The 18,815-nt window shown below is 36.4% G+C and overlaps 1 protein-coding gene across 5 annotated transcripts in view; it reads right to left on the bottom strand.

Annotated features, from left to right (window-relative positions):
• Positions 1–18,283, bottom strand: part of LOC149543439 (PHD finger-like domain-containing protein 5A) — a 48,557-nt gene extending 30,274 nt beyond the window's left edge. For all 5 annotated transcript variants that reach the window (XR_016355636.1, XR_016355635.1, XR_016355634.1 and 2 more), the window contains exon 1: positions 18,056–18,283. The gene's annotated coding sequence lies outside the window, so the exon portion shown is untranslated. The remainder of the gene's footprint in view (positions 1–18,055) is intronic.
• Between the last annotated feature and the right edge of the window lie 532 nt (positions 18,284–18,815).

The raw sequence follows: 18,815 nt of genomic DNA on the forward strand, positions 1-18,815 counted from the left end.
CTTCTTCTTCTTCCTCCTGCTCAGCACCCTCTCCAAACTTAGCTTTCAATTTCTTCACTATCTTCTCCTTTTTCTTCATGGCAGAGGTAGTCTTGAGTTCCATAGTGGTTTTGGATTTTACCATTTCATAATTTCCAAATACCTTTGCACTTTTATCTACCTCTTCTGATAGTAAAGTTGTAATGGCTACAAAGGCTTCATCCACATTTATATCATAACCTAAAGGTCTCAACCATCTCACCCTTGGTGTAGCAGCTTGTACAAAAGTGTAGTTGGCATCCACTAGGAAACAAATGTCATCATAGTGTTTCTCTACTAGAGAAATTGGTATTCTCAACCTCTTTTTCATTGATTGTTTAAAGTCTTTAAAATAGCTAGTCATAACAGATTCAAAGTTCTCTCTTAACTACTCAATATACTCACCAATCTGCACTGCTACTAATCTATTGGTTTTCCATGACATTGTTCCAAATGTTGGAAATGTATTTTGTACATAAAAGAATATGCATATCAAAATTGAACCAAATTTGCATTGCGCACTCTTTGTCTTTCTGATGGCTCCAAGGTTCTCAACCAGTTGTTGCAATTGTAGCTCTGCTAGATAATATGTATGATCCTTCTTGACAATCTTATATCCCACATCCACAGCTATACTGGGCACACTGTTTAATCTGCTAGATTGATTAAATTTGTGTGAAATAACCCTAACAGCAAACTCAATCAATGGATCAATGATTGTGTCTATTGTTATACCTCTCTTGTTCCAAACAACTCCAATATTCTTCTCAATTACCTCCTTTGAGTCACTTCTCAGTGTCTTAGGCCGATCTAGGTTTGGGTAACTAGTAACCCTATGAATTATCCGCTTAGTGATTTTGATAGCTCCATTGTCTAGCCACAATGAACTATCATGTATTAGGCTAAGCACTATCCTAATCCATTTTGTCTTGAATATGTTTGGAAAATCTAGGGCTCGTGTTAATCCCTTCTTCTCTACGATTTTGAACTCTTCCTTCTAAACACCATTATCGCAGAGTCTGTTGTGTTAATCCCTTCTTCTCTACGATTTTGAACTCTTCCTTCTAAACACCATTATCGCAGAGTCTGTTGTATGCTTCCATAATCTCCATATCACCAATGCTTCCTATCTTACAGTTGTAGCATTTTCTTACATCTTGCACCATTAACCCATTTGGTGGTATCATCGACAATGCACCAGAAGGGTCTTGCTTGTACACAATATCAATAATGGCCTTGAATACGGGTTGCTTGACCTCATTACTCACTAACTGAACATTCAAAACTTCTTTTCCCTCTACATTCTTCGAACTTGATGCTATAATGTGAAACTAGGGTTTACAAAATTTAAACTGCGTAGCTCCGCTCTTGATAAATACCTTATGAGATTAGACAAAATGATGTACTGCTAAAATCTTCTACAACTACTTTGAGTGGATTTCCAGATTGTCTTTTGCTCTGCTCGCTCTTTCTTGAATTCGAAATGATGTGAAATGAGCTTAAAATCAATAAAATACCCTTTGAAACTCTGCAATTAATGTTGAGTGCTTACACAGCTATAAGCTCGGCATAAACCAATTTCGGGCTCACCCGACATCCATTAACATTTCAATCACTCGGCAACCACTAAGAGCTCGGCATCAACTAGCCAGTCTATTAGCTCGGCATCTTCTAGCATTTCACTCGGCACATATAGGAAACTTTTTATACTCGGCAAAGACATGAAAAACTTAAATATTTATCTTGAATTCCTATTAACATCTTACATCTTTGTTCATACTAATATAATCTTTTCAGTACTAAATTCTTTTGGAACCGATGTATAACATAAACTTTGAATATCAGTCCCACATACCTCTTGATTGCCTAGTTTGATGAGGTGTGATCACGTAACCCATTGGGTGAAGAGATCCCTTCTCCATTTAATGTGTCGCAATCATCTTTCTTCTTCTATGTCCTGTTCATTTCATTTCTGACATTTTCAACATCTGCCTTGCCTTTGCCTTTACTAGATTCACAACTTGGTGCCTTTGACCTTGTTGGACAATATCTACTGATGTGACCAATCTTCAAATAGCTAAAACAGGTGGTTTGACTCAACCACCTCTTGTAGTCACCTCAGAAGTGTGTCCTAATACAATTCTCAGGAACATGTACATATTCTTGAAAATAATGACAGCTATATCTTGTATTATAATCCCAGATATAAGAGTTGCCATTATTCCTTACATTTGTTTGCCTGTTTGATGACCACATGGGTTTGGATCTGCACTCAAAAGCTCTATGTCCATACTTCTGACAGTTGTAGCAATATCCTTCAAATCTCTATGTATGCATGGTCTTGGTTCTACATTCATGTCCCTGATGACCTTGCTTGTTGCACTTATGGCAGTGAACCATGCTCTTAGGCTTAACATTCTGATTTCCAGTCTTGCTCCTGCACACATTAGCAGTATGTCCTTTCTTAGCACAATTAGGACAAGTAGGTTTGGAGTTCTTACTTTTGTTGTTCCTTTCTTTAGCACTTTTGGACGACTCTCCTTCTTCAGTGCTTTTGTATCTCAATCCAGATGTATCATTATTAGATCTAGGGGATCTCAATAATTACTCAAAGTATTTGATGGCTTCATTTGGTTTGTTGAAACTTTCAACAAATTCTTTTTCTCTCTTTAGGTCATTCTGCAATTGCTCATTTTGCAGTTTCAATGTAGTTATCTCAATGTCCTTGACATTCAATTCATAGTTGGCATTCATCATTTGACTTAGAGTATCCAATTGCATGTTGAAGATCTTGGTTCGCTCTATTGACTTCTCTTCCAGTCTGTTGGCCAAAATTCTTTTGTCTTCTTCAATCATTGCTTTGTCTTCCATGGCTTTCTTCTTCTGTTCAATCACCTCACATAGTAGGATGTTTTGTGATTCTTGCTCTAACTTGAGATTTCTGATTTCCTCAGCTTGGGCTCTATTCTTTTCCATTAGATCTGCAACTACTGCATCAAATTCATTGGAGTCTCCATTTGCAAATAGTTTGGTAGTGTCTCTCTCAATATTGTGTGTCATTCTCCGCAATAGCAATTTCATTCCTTCTCTTCAAAGAATTCTTTAGGTCTTGTCTTGCTTGATTCAATTGATGTAGAATGAGATATATTTCAATCTCCTAATTCTCAATAGTCTTTCCCAACTTGTAGACTTCTATTTCAAAATCTTTCCTCAAAACTGCAAAGCTTCTCTTTCAGAGAACTAGAATCTGATACCAATTGTTAAAATTACAATAGGAAAGGTAAACTTTTGAGGGGGGGTGAATCAGCAATTTAAACTTGGACCCATAAAACTTTCACCACACATCCATCTCATAGATCCAATGAGTAAATTGAAATAACATGTGAAGCACATTCATCTAAATCATGTAAACATATAAGCAATCACACACATATGACACCAGATATGATTACCCGGAAACCCTCCAAATGAGAAGGTAAAACTAGGGTGAAGATGACACCCCCAAATCTTCACTACTGTAGTAATAAAGTGTATCCAATGAAGGTTACAATGTTTTGACCATGAGACATGATCTACCCTATGAAAGGTCTGCCCTATGAAAGGCTTACAAACACTGTTAGGTCTCGCCTTGTTAGAAATGTGCCTTGCTAAAGGACTTTAACTCACAATTAAGTAAGCACCCTGTTAAAGGATTTCAATACAACCTGTTAGGACTACTCTGTTAAGAGATTTTGAATGAAATCACTTGTTAAAAAGTCTCATCTTTGATCCTGCGGCTAGCACTTGATTGCTTGATAACATATCACCTCTAAACTGATGTCTTCTTGATCCTTCTTGATCAGATGTCTTTTTATTGTATCCTTTCCCTTTCCTCTGTTCTACTCTAACTGATTCCTCAATGTAATCTCACTTCATAACTCCTTAGCCACCATGAATGCTCTGTTTGCGCATGCAAACTTCTCTCTTCGCTCCTTCCATACCTTGTACACTCGCTCATAGAGAGTTTAGGGTTTGTCCTCCTTAAGAAGACTTTGGTGACTTAGGGTTAGGTATGAATCTACGGCTGAGATTCGTCCATTTTGCCGCTTAATCCTTCCCTTTTTCTGATTGGCTACATGTAATTGCATAGGGAGTCCAACTTGAGATTCGTCCTTATCTCCAATATATCGAAATTCATCCTTAAGTCGGATCAAAATCGGTTTACATAGTTGTTTGTGCCTTTACAAACAAATATGTCAAAACTGTCTCACTTGACATCTAAACTCTTTGATGCTCGACATGCACTAATCTTTATACTGTGACTCAGTATCCACTGTTTACTTGGCTCCTGTGTCACTCAACATACACAGTCTGCTCGGCATTTGAGTGACTCAGCATATGAGTGGCTTGGCACTCACTGTGAACTCGGCATGGTCTAATAATATGCATGTGCTCGGCATGTACTACTTGTTCAGCATGAACTAAATAAATAACCTAAGTGTGTTGACACTCACTTGTCTATACATATATATCTATCTATCTATATCTCTATAGACACTAAAGTTTACTATTGACACATCGTCCCTGTTCTTACCTTTATAGGTGGTTTCTCCAAGTAGTGCTCGTACTATACAACAACTTATATTCTACAAGTCTTACTTTTTAATACTTCTATTCCAATATCGTGAATGGTCAATCCTTTAACACTCAAAGATACACAGCTTTAATACATGTGCTTAATCCTTATTACTAAATAGCAATATAATTATCTTTCATTTTCTATCATGAATGGTCCCTTTATCATCTAATGGAATTATCTTTTATTCGAAGTGTTTGGTTCCATGTTGGTATATATTGTAGCCAATGTATATAGTTTATATCTTTCGTTTAGTAAATGCCTCTTATCCTTTGATGGGAGTAAATATGTCTTTGTTGTTTGATGCCCTTTATCATGGTTGGTAGTTTGTATTTGCACCACGATTATAATGATCACCCCTTGTATCCTCGTGGCTATTTAAGACACCGACAATATTATTGAACTTTGATATGTTATCCTTCAACAACCTATACAAATCCCATAGCAAGACAGTAATATCAAACTCAATATCTCATATCTTTTGAAACGGTATCATAGGCAATCAAAGACAATTGCATATTGGATTAATTATATCAATAGCTAATCATTTATCCTCTATTGGTTGGCAACTTCTTTAATGGGCAGGTCCAGGTATCTCACATGGCATACCTTCTCCAAAATCTTCCCTTATCACTGGTCTATTTACCTCCCATGGCTATTTTTGCTTTTTTCGTTTTGTTTTTTATATATCTCCCCCCTAAACCGTTTGTCCCCCACTCATTTATATGGTGGGGCCTTTGAATGATGTGACCCTTCTAAGGGTCATTCAAGGCTTATCCTTTGTTGCTTAGTTAATTTTTGCCTTAGCGATTGTTTGAATATTTTGACACTTCTTTATTTTAATATTATTTATCCAAACCATGGTTCGAATAATGGTCTACAATGAATATCAATTAATTAAATGTTACTATTAATTAATTATATTGTTGTTTCTATTATTTTATATAATTAACATTGTTCATTCAATCATTAATAAATATATTGATCCATCTTGATATATTAGAATTGATTAAATTCATAACTATATGTATTACATTTTTATCTTAATCAAGGTTCATTGCACATGCAGTGGGAGGGTTCTTTGACTCTACACATATCCTTAAGGACATCAAAGAAAGTAATCTAAAGACCGTTCCACAACTAAGGATGGAGAGATTGATTAGGAAAGACATTGTGGAGTGGGAAACAAAGTTCAAAACACTGGGGTTTGAGGGGTCCCAAGGTAAAGGTCGCAGATGGCTACACTCTCAAGTGTGAGAGATTGATTCCGGATTTACCAATTAAACTCAACAATTTTGAGTTTAAGGCTGATTTCTATGTTGTGAATATGGGTGATACCGATGTGGTCCTAGGCATGAGATGGCTCCATAAGATTGGAGAGTTCACATTGAAGCCATGCGAGATGGAAATGAAGTTTGAAATTGATGGGTCTACACATATCCTTAAGGACATCAAAGAAAGTAATCTAAAGACCATTTCACGACTAAGGATGGAGAGATTGATTGGGAAAGGCATTGTGGAGTGGGAAACAAAGTTCAAAGTGATGCCTTATACAAATGAAAATCACAAAACAGCATACTACCCAAATATTCAAGACCTGAGAATTAAGCATTCTAAGGTGTTCGGTGATATACCGCCAAAAAGACCACCTGACAGGGGATGTGAGCAAGTCATCGAGTTGGAGGAGGGCGTTAAGCCCGTCATGATCACACCATATCAGTATCCTAAGCAGTTGAAGGATGAGATTGAGAAGACAATTAAGGAACTGATTGCTATGGGGCATATAAGGCCAAGTAGGTCCTCTTTTGCTACCTCTGTAGTTTTGGTTAAAAATAGTGATGGAACACTCAAGATGTGCATTGATTACCACATGTTGAACAAGAAGACCATTAAGAATAGGTACCACATCCCCTGCATAGATGAGTTGACTAATGAGTAACATAGAGGTTGTTATTTCTCCAAGCTTGATTTGAGGACAAGCTACCACCAGATCAATGTCAAGCAACAAGATATTAGGAAAACGGCTTTCTGTTGTCATTATAGACACTGTGAGTTTCTAGTTACTCCGTTTGGGCTAAGTAACGCTCCCGCTACTTTCTAGTCCATCGTGAACAAGGTTTTCCAACCTCAATTGAGGAAGAGTGTCTTGGTGTTTTTTGATGACATACTAGTTTATAACAGGACATGGGAGGAACACTTGGCTCATTTAGATACAGTTTTGGGAATCTTGGAGAGGGAATCCTTGTATGCCAAGGAATCCAAATGTGAGCTCAGTATGGCAAAGTTGTTATACCTTGGACATATCATTAGTACTATAGGAGTGTGCATGGATCCTGACAAGATTCATGCTATTACAAAGTGGCCTACACTAGAGACATTGACACAACTCAGGGGCTTTGTAGAGTTGTGTGCCTTCTACCATCAGTTTGTTAGTGGGTTGTCATGTCATGTCGCACCACTTGCAGACTTGACGAAGAAGGGAGTTGTTGAAACCCAATTGATATATTTATCGTGAGTGGCTTATGAAGATATTAACGACTAGCAACAGGTTACTATGAACTTGCAAATGAATCCTCTAAAGTGTTGATATGATCAACAAAAGCATTTATAATATATCATTTGTGAAGCAAATTAAGAGGGACAATTGATAGAATCTACTAATTGTACAGAAGGTTATTTACTATTAACAAAAGGACATATCCTTTACACTTTCCCAAAGAGATACACCCTTTGATATGGAAGTGTGTGTATATATACATATACATATAGAAGTTCATTGAAAGGAAAGGCATCATTGACAAGAATAGGAAGAATACAAAAAGGGAAAAATAAAGAATAATCTCAAACTAAGCATATCTTGCACAAGTAATATTTGATACCAATATTAGGTAAAAAGAATTTTAGTGATTATTATTGGGACTTTGTGCTATTTAGAAACTTTAACTATGATGAGCCATCATATATGCTTCAATATAAATTAAAGATTTATTGTCAATTTCATAATCATCTTACCTTGTAATGATGAGTATATCATTGTTAAAAGCATTTCTTGTTAGTATGTAAGGAATGCATAGTAGTCATGATTGGGAGAACGACAAGCACATCACCTCATGGTTGTGACAAGGGAATCCCCATGAAGCCAAAGAGGGACAAAAGTGGACTACCTTCAAGATTAGGAAGGATAGACTTTTGGGGCAACTTTTTATGACTACTTGATGAAGGGTGCTCTCTTTAATACCACAAACACATAACAGAAACAAAGAAATAACAACAATTTGCGAGAACAAAATATGGGCTTTTTATTATCACTACAAATGCAGAATTACAGAATTTTGAAATACAATATGCAAAACCACATAGGTGCTTTCCTTACAATAATTTGCAACACAGAACTACGAACTATCATCCTTGTCCTAGACAATGTACGGGCATTCCTTAAATAGGCATTTCTACACCACCCGGGACGTTTCTAGACATCAAACCCTAACCCTTGAGACCAACTCTAAAATTACATATAGAGTCGGCCTGATACACCTTTGACACTTATTTTGGAAATTTTGGTTAGCCCAACTTCGGAAGGCCATAACTTTTGATCTGTTGCTCTAATTGGCTATTATAACCACTTTTTCAGAATGCTCAACTTCTAGAATATAAAATCCAACTCATGTAAACTCTAATTGACCCCATTTCGGAGCCCATTCGGGGCCTCTAAGGTCTTCAACGATGAGCCTGAAATTTTTATACCAAAATTGCACACCAAAAATCTGCAATAAATCAAAAAAAACTCATGATATGGCACAGAGCCTCAACTCATAGGCTAATATATCCAAGATGAACATCCACCTCTAAAATTAAGACATTACGAGCTTGTATGACCGACCTACTTAGTAGCAAACCTTCACAGATAACAACTCTGCACTGAAAGAACCCTTATTTAAGAAACAAAAAGAAATATTTTTGGGTGATGCAAAATTGCTCTTATGCCTAGGATGCTCCTGCATCAGACACCTAAGGTAATTTGAGAAGCGACCCCATCACATCTCAAGTGTTCAGGGGAAAACCAAGCCAGTTAACCTCCTCCCTCGCTAGCCATGATGAATCTTCTACGGGCCTCCCTTTCCATTTGACCAAGTACTCTTCATAAGTTTTGTTCCTTGTACTTTTGCCAACACGACTGTCCAGTATCTCCTCAATCTCCTTTCTAGTTGAACTAGTTGCTGAAATACTCCACTGCACTTTTGCAACTTCATCTCTATCACCTCCTTCATAATACTCTACCAGATCTGAAATGCTAAATACTGGTGAAATATTAGTTCAGCAAGCAATTCCACTTCATAGGCATTTCTAGAATGATGCATTTTCCCTATTTTGCACAATCCAAACTTCTTCATTTTCAACTTATTATACATACCCACTGAAAAACTCTCCTTCCTCGAATGAACCCTGACTTCATCTCCAATCTGAAATTCACATCTGCCTTAGCCTTGTGTTGTGCATTTTTTTTAATAATGTGCTTCCTCACCTCCTCATGGATATTCTTTAAATGTTCAGCAAATTCTTTTGCTTCAGCACTACTTATTTTTCCTTTATCCAATTGTCGCAATTTAAAAGTATTTCTTGGACTACTCCCATATACGATTTGGAATGGTGATTTACCAATACTCCTTTTAACAAAATTATTGCATGTGAATTCCACCTGTGGTAAAATCAAATCCCAACCCTTTGGTTTATCTTCAACCTATGTGCTAAAATGTTGACACACTTCTATGAATCCTTAAACTCAAAATTCTTCAAAATAACACCATGAAAACGCAAGATCTCAAGAATTGACTCATAGCTTCCTATCATCAATGTGCAAAGACCTTCAAAGGTTTGAAATGGTGGCTCTCATATGAACTTCGGTCTTGGTCTTCACAAGTACATCCAATGAATGGAAGATTCAAAATGATCATAAACATGCAAGATATCTCCAAGTCTCAAAGAAAGCTTCAAAAATGTCTATAATAACCGTAGCATAAGAAATCATGATGTCAAAATGAAGGAGGAGGTTTCCTTTATATATCAATCCAAAGTGGCATTCCCAAATTAGAGAGAAGATGAAAATTAAATGAAAGGGTATGACCTACATAAGAGAATGTGCAATTAGCATTTAATTAAGAGATGAGGAGTGTAACAATCCATAAAAATTATAAGATGAGGGGTGTTTTTATTTAATTTAAATGTAAAATAATCTCTTTTCTTATAAAATAAAGTGACTGTTATTTAATTATTTCATTTAAAATAATAATTGCTACACATAAAATTAAGTGAGGGATTTTATTTAATTAAAAGGAAGCAGATTCCTTTAATTAAAATTTACAAAAATCAAGATGATCAAACCATTTATTTAAAATAATTAAATAAATTAATTCAAATTTAATCAAGGAAATTGATGTAAAATAATAATGTTAATTATATTATTAAAATAAATTGAATAGTTCAAATAATTTAATTTGATCAAAGGAAATGATGATGCACATATTGATTCAAGCTTGACATAAATTATGAAACTGGGGTATATAGTCAAGGTGACCATTTTTGTGTGCTTACACAACCAAGCATCTCAGCAAATTCCCCAAACTCCTATTCACAACTTTTGTTTGTCCATCAATTTGTGGATGATGTGATGAACTGAACTTCAACTCTATCTTCAACTTCATCCACAACATTCGCAAGAAATACCCAAAAAACTTGGTATCTCGATCAGAAACTATACTCTTTGGCAAACCATGTAGTCTCACCACTTCTCTAAAAAACAACTCTGCCACATGAACAGCATCACTAGTCTTCTTGCAAGTAATGAAATGTGTCGTTTTTGAAAAATCTATCAACCACCACAAATATTGAATCATGCCCTCACTGTGTCCTTGGTAAACCAAGAAAAAAATCCATGCTGACATCCTCCCACGACTTCTCTAGTGCAGGTAATGGCTGATACAACCCAATATTCTGCTTCACTCCTTTTGTTCTCTGACATTCTCTGCAACTCTGCACAAACTTCTTCACATTTTGTTGCAACTGTGGCCAGTAATAATTCTCAACAACCAAATCAATGGTCTTATCTCTACCAAAGTGTCCATCCAACAGTCCACTGTGCTTCTCCTTGATGAGATTCTCCCTCATAGAACTTCTAGGAATGCACAGTTGACTTCCTTTGAACAACATCCCATCTTAGATTATGAAATCCAACCACTTTGTCCTATCATGTGTAATAGGTTTTGTACAAGTGTTCCAAGCCTCACCAAAATCAGGTCCTCTGGATACAAATTCTTGAGTTCCTTGAACACCACCTCAATCTACATCTCTGTCAAAAGAAGTTGTCTTCTAATTAGAGTATTTGCAACTCCGTTAGGCTTCCTACTGCTCTGTTTCAAAACAAATGTATAACTCTGCAAAAACTCTAAGTTGCACAGGTACCTCCCCTATCCCGCCCCCCCCCCCCCCCCTCCGTACCCAAGAAAGTTGGATGACAAGGTCCAACGGATTAAAAATCAATTGAAGCCCATAAGGGACTCATGGGTTGAGACAAGGGTGACAATTGTTTCTGATTGCGGGAAGGATTCTAGGAACCGTCCCTTGATCAATGTCCTTGCGGTGTCCCCTAAAGGGGCAATGTTTCTGAAAGCGGTGGATTGTGAGGGCAAAGTAAAGGATGGGTCATTTATTGTTGATATCTTAATTGGGGCCATTGAACAAGTGGATGCAAAAAATGTTATCCAAGTCATAACAGACAACACAAAGAATTGTAGAGCAGCAAGTTTGCTGGTTGAATCACGATATCAACATATCTTTTGGACACTTTGTGCAGTCCATTCACTCAATCTTATGCTACAAAAGATTGGGAACTAAATTGAGTGGATCAAAACAATGTATGAAGAGGCTGAGGACATACAAATGTTTGTCACAAACCACCACATGACTCAATCTCTTTTCAAGAACTACTCAAAATTGGAGCTATTGAAGGTAAACGAACTTGAACTCAAGTTAGTAATTTAATTTTTAATATTTGACAATTTTTGATTTTTCATATTTTAATTGTGCAGTGTGTATACTTTTCCAAAATATGTATCTAATAGTAGTTGTTTTTTGCTCTAATTTATGTCACAGGTTACTAAGACCCGTTTTGCATCACATATAATCGTCTTAGGATGACTTGTGCAAGTGAAAGATGCACTTCAAGGTATGGTAATCAGCCATAATTGGGGTGTATGGAAGCAACAAAACACTGAACGGGCAAACAAAATAAAGGATAGGCTATTGGCTGAGTCATGGTGGGAACGTGTGGAATATCTCCTTAAGATCACCGAGCCCATTATGAGCATGCTTAGGTACACTGACATGGATAGGCCTTGCCAGAGATCTATGATGGCACAGACTCAATGATTGAGAAGATCAAGCAAGTTATAAATGAGAAGGAGCAAGATCCGCAAGAGACCTTTTTCAAACAAGTGCAAAAAAATTATTAATGAGAGATGGAACAAAATGATCACTCCATTACATTTGCTTGCCTATGCCTTGAAACCCAAATACTATAGCTCACAATACTGTGATCTACCAGGAAGGTTGCCACCATATAAAGATATGGAAGTGTCTGATAGGTACTAGGCAACATTTAGAAGATTATTTCCTAATGATGATATGAGAGATGTAATCATGGATGAGTTCATAGAGTTTGTCAATGCTAGAGGTCTAAGTAATGATGTTCTTCGTCATTGGTTCAAGAAGGATGCTCATGGTTGGTGGTACCTCCATCGCCAAAAATTCCAAACATTGCAGCCCCTTGCAATCAAAGTTATATCACAAGTTCTATTTTTAGAAAATTAGCTCACTTTATCTTCAAAAGAATCATGACTAGAAAGTGATTTTAAATTTTTTATAAGATTGAATTAATTCTTTTTTGCTTACCCTATGTTGTCTTTATAGGTTGCTAGTTCTTCTGCATCAAAAAGAAATTGGAGCACCTATTCTTTCATCCACTCGGTGAAGCGCAATAGGTTGCAATCAAAAAAAGCAGAGAACTTGATATTTGTGCATAAAAACTTGCACCTTCTTTTACACAAGAGTCAAGAATACAAAGAAGGGGAGACAAAGAAGTGGGATGTAGGTGCAGAGATTGCGGAATTGGATGCTTTCACTACTCAGCTTATAGTTGATGCTTTTGATGACTTTGATGTCAATGCAATTGTCGATTCTGCTGTTGATCCCATTGGCCTTACCACAAGTAATACTGGAGAAGAAGAAGATGAAGATTGAAGAACTTCGAACTAAGAATATTAATAGATTTTCATTCCATTAGTTAGACAATGAACATGAAACAATGATACTTGAACTTGATATTTTAAATGTTTTGAAACTTTGATGTTGAAGTTGATTGAACTATGTTACTATATGATGGTATGATCACTATGATTACAAGTTTAACTATTTATGGTGTTTTAAAGTTTTTGTTGTTTAGATGGGTTTATGCTACTATGCTACATTCTAATTTTAACTCATGCTTCATAAATATATATATTTCTACATGTTTTTGTACTAACGAACCCAAACGAACCCAAACCCCTTTCCAGAATTTTGTCGAACTTGCGAAACAGTTCTTGAACTTCGAATTTGGAACCGAACCCGAACCGGCAACTTAGCTGAAAAACTCAGCCCATTTCAAATGTTTGTGATTCAATTTTCCTTGACTATTCAAATATTGCAAAGCTTGATGATTAGTATACAAAACAAACTCCTTAGGAAGAAGATAGTGTCTTCACTTCTTCAATGCCTGAACTATAGCATAAAATTCTAAAATTCTTGATCATAAGCATAATATTTTCTTTTGGCATCATTCAATTTCTCACTGAAATAAGCAACAAGTCTACCTTCTTGGCTCAAAATGGCTCTTATTGCAATATCACTAGCATCACAGTCTACTTGAAACACCTTGTTAAAATCTGGAAGTGCTAAAACTGGTTGCTTTGTAACTTTCAATTTCAACAGATTAAAACTCTTATCTGCTCCTACAGTCCACTTAAATTCTTTCCTATCCCCTCTTATTGTTTCACTCAAAGGCCCACAAATACTGCTAAAACCTCTGATAAACTTTCTGTAAAAACTAGTCAGTCCATGGAAAGATCTTACCTCAATCACACTCCTTGGAGTAGGCAATTCAAGGATAGCCTTCACTTTCTCAAAGGTCCATTTCCAGACCTTCTATTGATACTATGAATCCCAAGTACACCAACTCCTTCACAAAACTACACTTCTTAAGATTTATCAGCAGCTTTTCTTCCCTCACCTTATCAAACTCCTTACAAATATGCATCAAATGCTCCTCCAATGTCTTGCTAAAGATCAAAATATAATCTAAGTATGACAAACTTACCCAAAAACTCCTTTAGTACCTCATTCATGATCATCATAAAAGTGCTCGGTGCATTGGTTAGCCCAAAAGGCATGACTAACCACTCGTACAATCTTTCCCTTGTTTTCAAGGCAATCTTCCACTCATATCCTCCTTTGATACGAATATAATGGTACCCACTCTTTAGATCTCTCTTTGTGATATACACAGTTCCACTCAAACAGTCCATAATATCATTCATCCTTGACAATGGAATTCTATACTTGATCATGATCTTGTTGATAGCCCGTGAATCCATGCACATCCTCCATTCTCCATTTTTCTTTGGTGCTAAGGTTGTTGACACGGCACATGGACTCAGGCTCTTCCGAATCAACAGCTTTGGCAATAACTCATGCACTTGCCTGTTCAACTCCTCACTTTCTACTAAAATTATTCTGTGCGCTACCTTGTTTGGCAAACTAGCTCCTAGAATCAAATCCATTTGCTGACTGATCTTCCTCAATGGGGGTAATCCATCAAGTACATTATCTGATACAATATTAGGAAACTCTCCCAACAAATTTGTAACTTTTGCAGGTACCTTCTCTACTTCTTTACCATCTTTTGGAATTATAGCAAAACACATATGCTCACGATTCATACCTTTGAAAAACACCTTTCCATCAACAAAACATATTCTAGCAACACTACACACCTTTTCTTCTTTCTCCTTCAATGGCTTCAACTTATGTTTCACTCCATCCTTTATCAAAGTGTAAGTATTTGGTCGCCCATCATGTACAGCATGTCTGTTAAACTACCACGACCTACCCAGCAACATATGACTTGTCCATAGGTATGACATCATAAAGCACCTCATCCTGGTAGGTTCCAATCTTGAACTTCACTAGGCACTACTCATTGACCATGACCTTGTGGTCACCCTACACCAAGGCAATACGGTATGGACACGGGTGTTTATGCCTCTTGAGATTTAACTTCGTGACCATCTATTATGACATCAGATTGTCAATGCTTCCTCCATCAATGATCACATCACAACACTTATCTTCACATTTGCACCTTGTGCAAAACAAACTCCTTCTTTGATCAGGTTCATTCTCACCATTCAACAAGACTCTCCTATTAACTGGGACTTCTCTTTCAGCATCTTTGTACTCAAAGTATTCCTCCAATTCATTGATCCAATCAATCAACTCCTTTGGGTTAAGATTTCTCAAAAATGTGGGAACCTCAAACTTAGGTCTTTTTCCAATCTTGGCGATGGCCTTGAAAAATATCTCTTCCTCTGGGTTCAAAACTGCCTCCACTTCAGCATTTACTTCTTCTTTGTCCTCATCTTCACTTTCATCTCTTACGGCAAGATTTATTCCTCTATGCATTTGTTCTTCTAATGCTTGCATTTGTCTCTAGAGGGCTCTAAAACCCTCAGGTGTAACACCTACAACTCTTCCACCATGCTCTCTTCGTGGAGCCATTTTCACGCTTCCGCTGAAACCCTAGTGCAAACTGCCTCACAATCGAGGATTTGTCTACACGCTCAACCCACACCACGATCCTTGTGCAACTATCTCACAGTCGGCAATCTGTTTACACACTTAAGAACCTAGCTCTGATACCACTTGATGAAGGGTGCCCCCCTTAATACCACAAACACATAACAAAAACAAAGAAATAATAGCAATTTGCGAGATCAAAATATGGGTTTTTCATTATCGCCGCAAATGCGGAATTACAGAATTTTGAAATACAATATGCAAACCCACATGGGTGCCTTCCTTACAATATTTTGCAACACAGAGCTGCGAACTCTCACCCAAAGTCGTCTTAGACAATGTATGGGCATTCCTTAAATAGGCATTTTTACACCACCCGAGAAGTTTCTAGACATCAAACCCTAACCCTTGAGACCAACTACCTCTAAAATTACATATACGGTCGGCCCGATACACCTTTGACACTTATTTTGGAAATTTTTGTCAGCCCAACTTCGAAAGGCCATAACTTTTGATCCGTTGCTCTAATTGGCTATTATAACCACTTTTTGGAATCCTCAACTTCTGATCAACAGGGCCCAACTCAAGCAAGCTCCAATTCACCCCATTTCAAAGCCCATCCGAGGCCTTTAAGGTCTTCAACAATGAGACTGAAATTTTTATACCAAAATTGCACACCTAAAATCTGCAATAAATCCACGAATACCATGATATGGCACTAAGCCTCAACTCGTAGGTTGATATATCCAAGATGAACATCCACCTTTGAAATGAGGACATTCCGAGCTCGTATGACCGACTTACTTAGTAGCAAGCCTTCACAGATAACAACTCTGCAGTAAGACAACCCTTATTCAAGAAACAAAAGGAAAAATTTTGGGGTGATGCAAGATTGCTCTTACACCCAAGATGCTCTTGCATTAATACTCCTCAAAATACCTAACATGGTTGATGGGCGTTCAATTATTAGAAGCAAGTCAAGAATGGCAAGACAGATAACAGCAAGACTCCACACTAGGTAGCCCACATCATATGTATCGCAAGGGCACATATAGCCAAGGGGGGGGAAATTTATCTACTCTTGAGCCTAGGGTGGGAAGTCTTTGGGGTACGTCATCAAGTCACCCTACCTTATTATTTCTATGGTTGGGTCAACCTCAAGTTAACTCCAAACATCTATTGGATTGATTTACAATCCTTACTTAAATTTAAATTATAACTCTAAGAAATCTAGCTATGACATTTTGAATATGTGTGAACCCTTACTATATTGCAAGGTCTAAAGTTGGAATTACAGAATCAAAGAAACCCTGAACATGGTAAAACCTAACCCTAATCTTGTGCAATTGTGATTTAAGGAAAAATAGAAAGGGCGCATTACAAATTTGACCTAAAACATTATCATATAGGTCATTTGCATATTTGTGCAATCCAATACTGCTGATCATTACAAAACTGCCAAAGACGATTGACCTATGAGAAACCATTCATTCATTCATTTGATCAACAAACTCCTAAACAACTTAATCTAAATCATCATCATATAGGTCATTTGCATTTTTGTGTGATCAAATATTGCTCATCACTGCTACTAATCTGCCAAAGACATTTGACCTATAAGAAACCGTCCATCCATTGAGTCATCAAACTCCTAAACAGTATCATGACAAGTTCACTAACTAGAAGATGGAAGCTCACAGATTTCCAGGCACATGTTCTGTCAGATCAACTTGCGCAATATAAAAGAAATACACATGACAGATCATGACCACGGCACGTGGAATCAAACTCACTGCACTCGGGAATGAACTGGCTGAGACAATCAGCGGACAGTGCCAATAAATTATCCTGCAGTCGCAAATATTCAGCATTGCATCATCTATTGTACATTTTGGAGCTCATACTCCCACCCATCGCGTTTAATTTTTGTGTATTTATTTCAATTATCAGTCCCAGGTCCTATCAATCTAAGCTAAATTAGTGCTTACTGATTGCATATATTTACAGAAATAATCAAAAAAATGGAAACTTTTTCTCTCACAGCTATATAAAACTGGTCAACGTAAGATGCGAGTTCACAGACAGGATATTGTCCCTAAACTTCCTGAAGCTTATATAGAATGGTCCTTTTATGTTTCAAATGAACATTTTTAATGTTATAATGCAAAAGAAGCAGCATCTAGAACCATATTTCTCGTTTTAAGGGAAACATTATTTACTCTCTAGGTTTTTGAGGCTCCATTTCGGGTTTTGACTAAAATACAGAAAAATTCTTAAAGATGATCATATGTTTTCCTCAAACTATTCGCAGTGTTTGTCGCAACTTAAAGGAAAATCCAAGGTTAAATTGTCCATCCAGTTAAGATTTTACTATTCAAATTCAAGCAAATTTGATAGCCTTCCCAGGCCCATCATCTGAAACTACTTTTAAGGGGTGAAATTCAGCTTCAAGTACGTTTATGCTAATAAAATTCGAATTCTACAAAAAAAATTAGAGTTCCTTAAATGCACCTATTTCAGAAAAATTTGGGCTTATACCTGGAATAGTCCGCGCAGAGAGATTGTGTTTGAGCTATTCTTCCCTTTAAAGTTATACTCCCTTCAGAATCACTTTAGCGCCGATTCATTAAAAGGGTGAAAGGGTTGAAAAAGAGAGAAACCTGAACTTCAGATCGAAGTAGCGTGTTTTCAACAAACCTCAACACTCCTTTTATATATTAGAGGATGGGGGGAAGTCGAGCCTTTCTATGTTTTCCAACAACAGTTGGTCCCTCCCTCACGGTGATTTCTTTGTGGAAAATAAAGTGTAAAATAGGTTGTAAAATAGAGATTGAATTATTTTTTTCATATTTATGATTTTTCTCTTTTCATTTCCTAACTAGCGTAAAAATTCTCATGACATAGAAATAACTAGTAGTCACATGCCTTTGTACATGCAATAAGTGTATCGATAAGATATGAGATTTAAGAGAAAAATGTAGAATGAACATTAAAACATAGATATAAAATTTACAATATTTAGAAATTTTGAATATTGGTTAAGAAACGTGTTTAGTAATTTCAAAATTTTATAATTAAATTCAATTTATCAAATATGAAAAAAATAATTATTTAAAAAAAATCCATCAAAAAATTTATTACGAAGTATCAAAAAAAAATGAAAAATAGCAACATCTCTAACAAATGTTCTATTGACTAAATAAATTATAGAAACAGAAAAAATAATATTTAAAGAAAAAGCTAAACTAATATTTAAAAAATTAAGAAATTTAAAAACTAAAACCTAAATCAATTTAAA

Source organism: Cupressus sempervirens, chromosome 8, assembly GCF_028749045.1.
Source record: "Cupressus sempervirens isolate cs-2001-9-10 chromosome 8, ASM2874904v1, whole genome shotgun sequence".
NCBI lineage: Eukaryota > Viridiplantae > Streptophyta > Pinopsida > Cupressales > Cupressaceae > Cupressus > Cupressus sempervirens.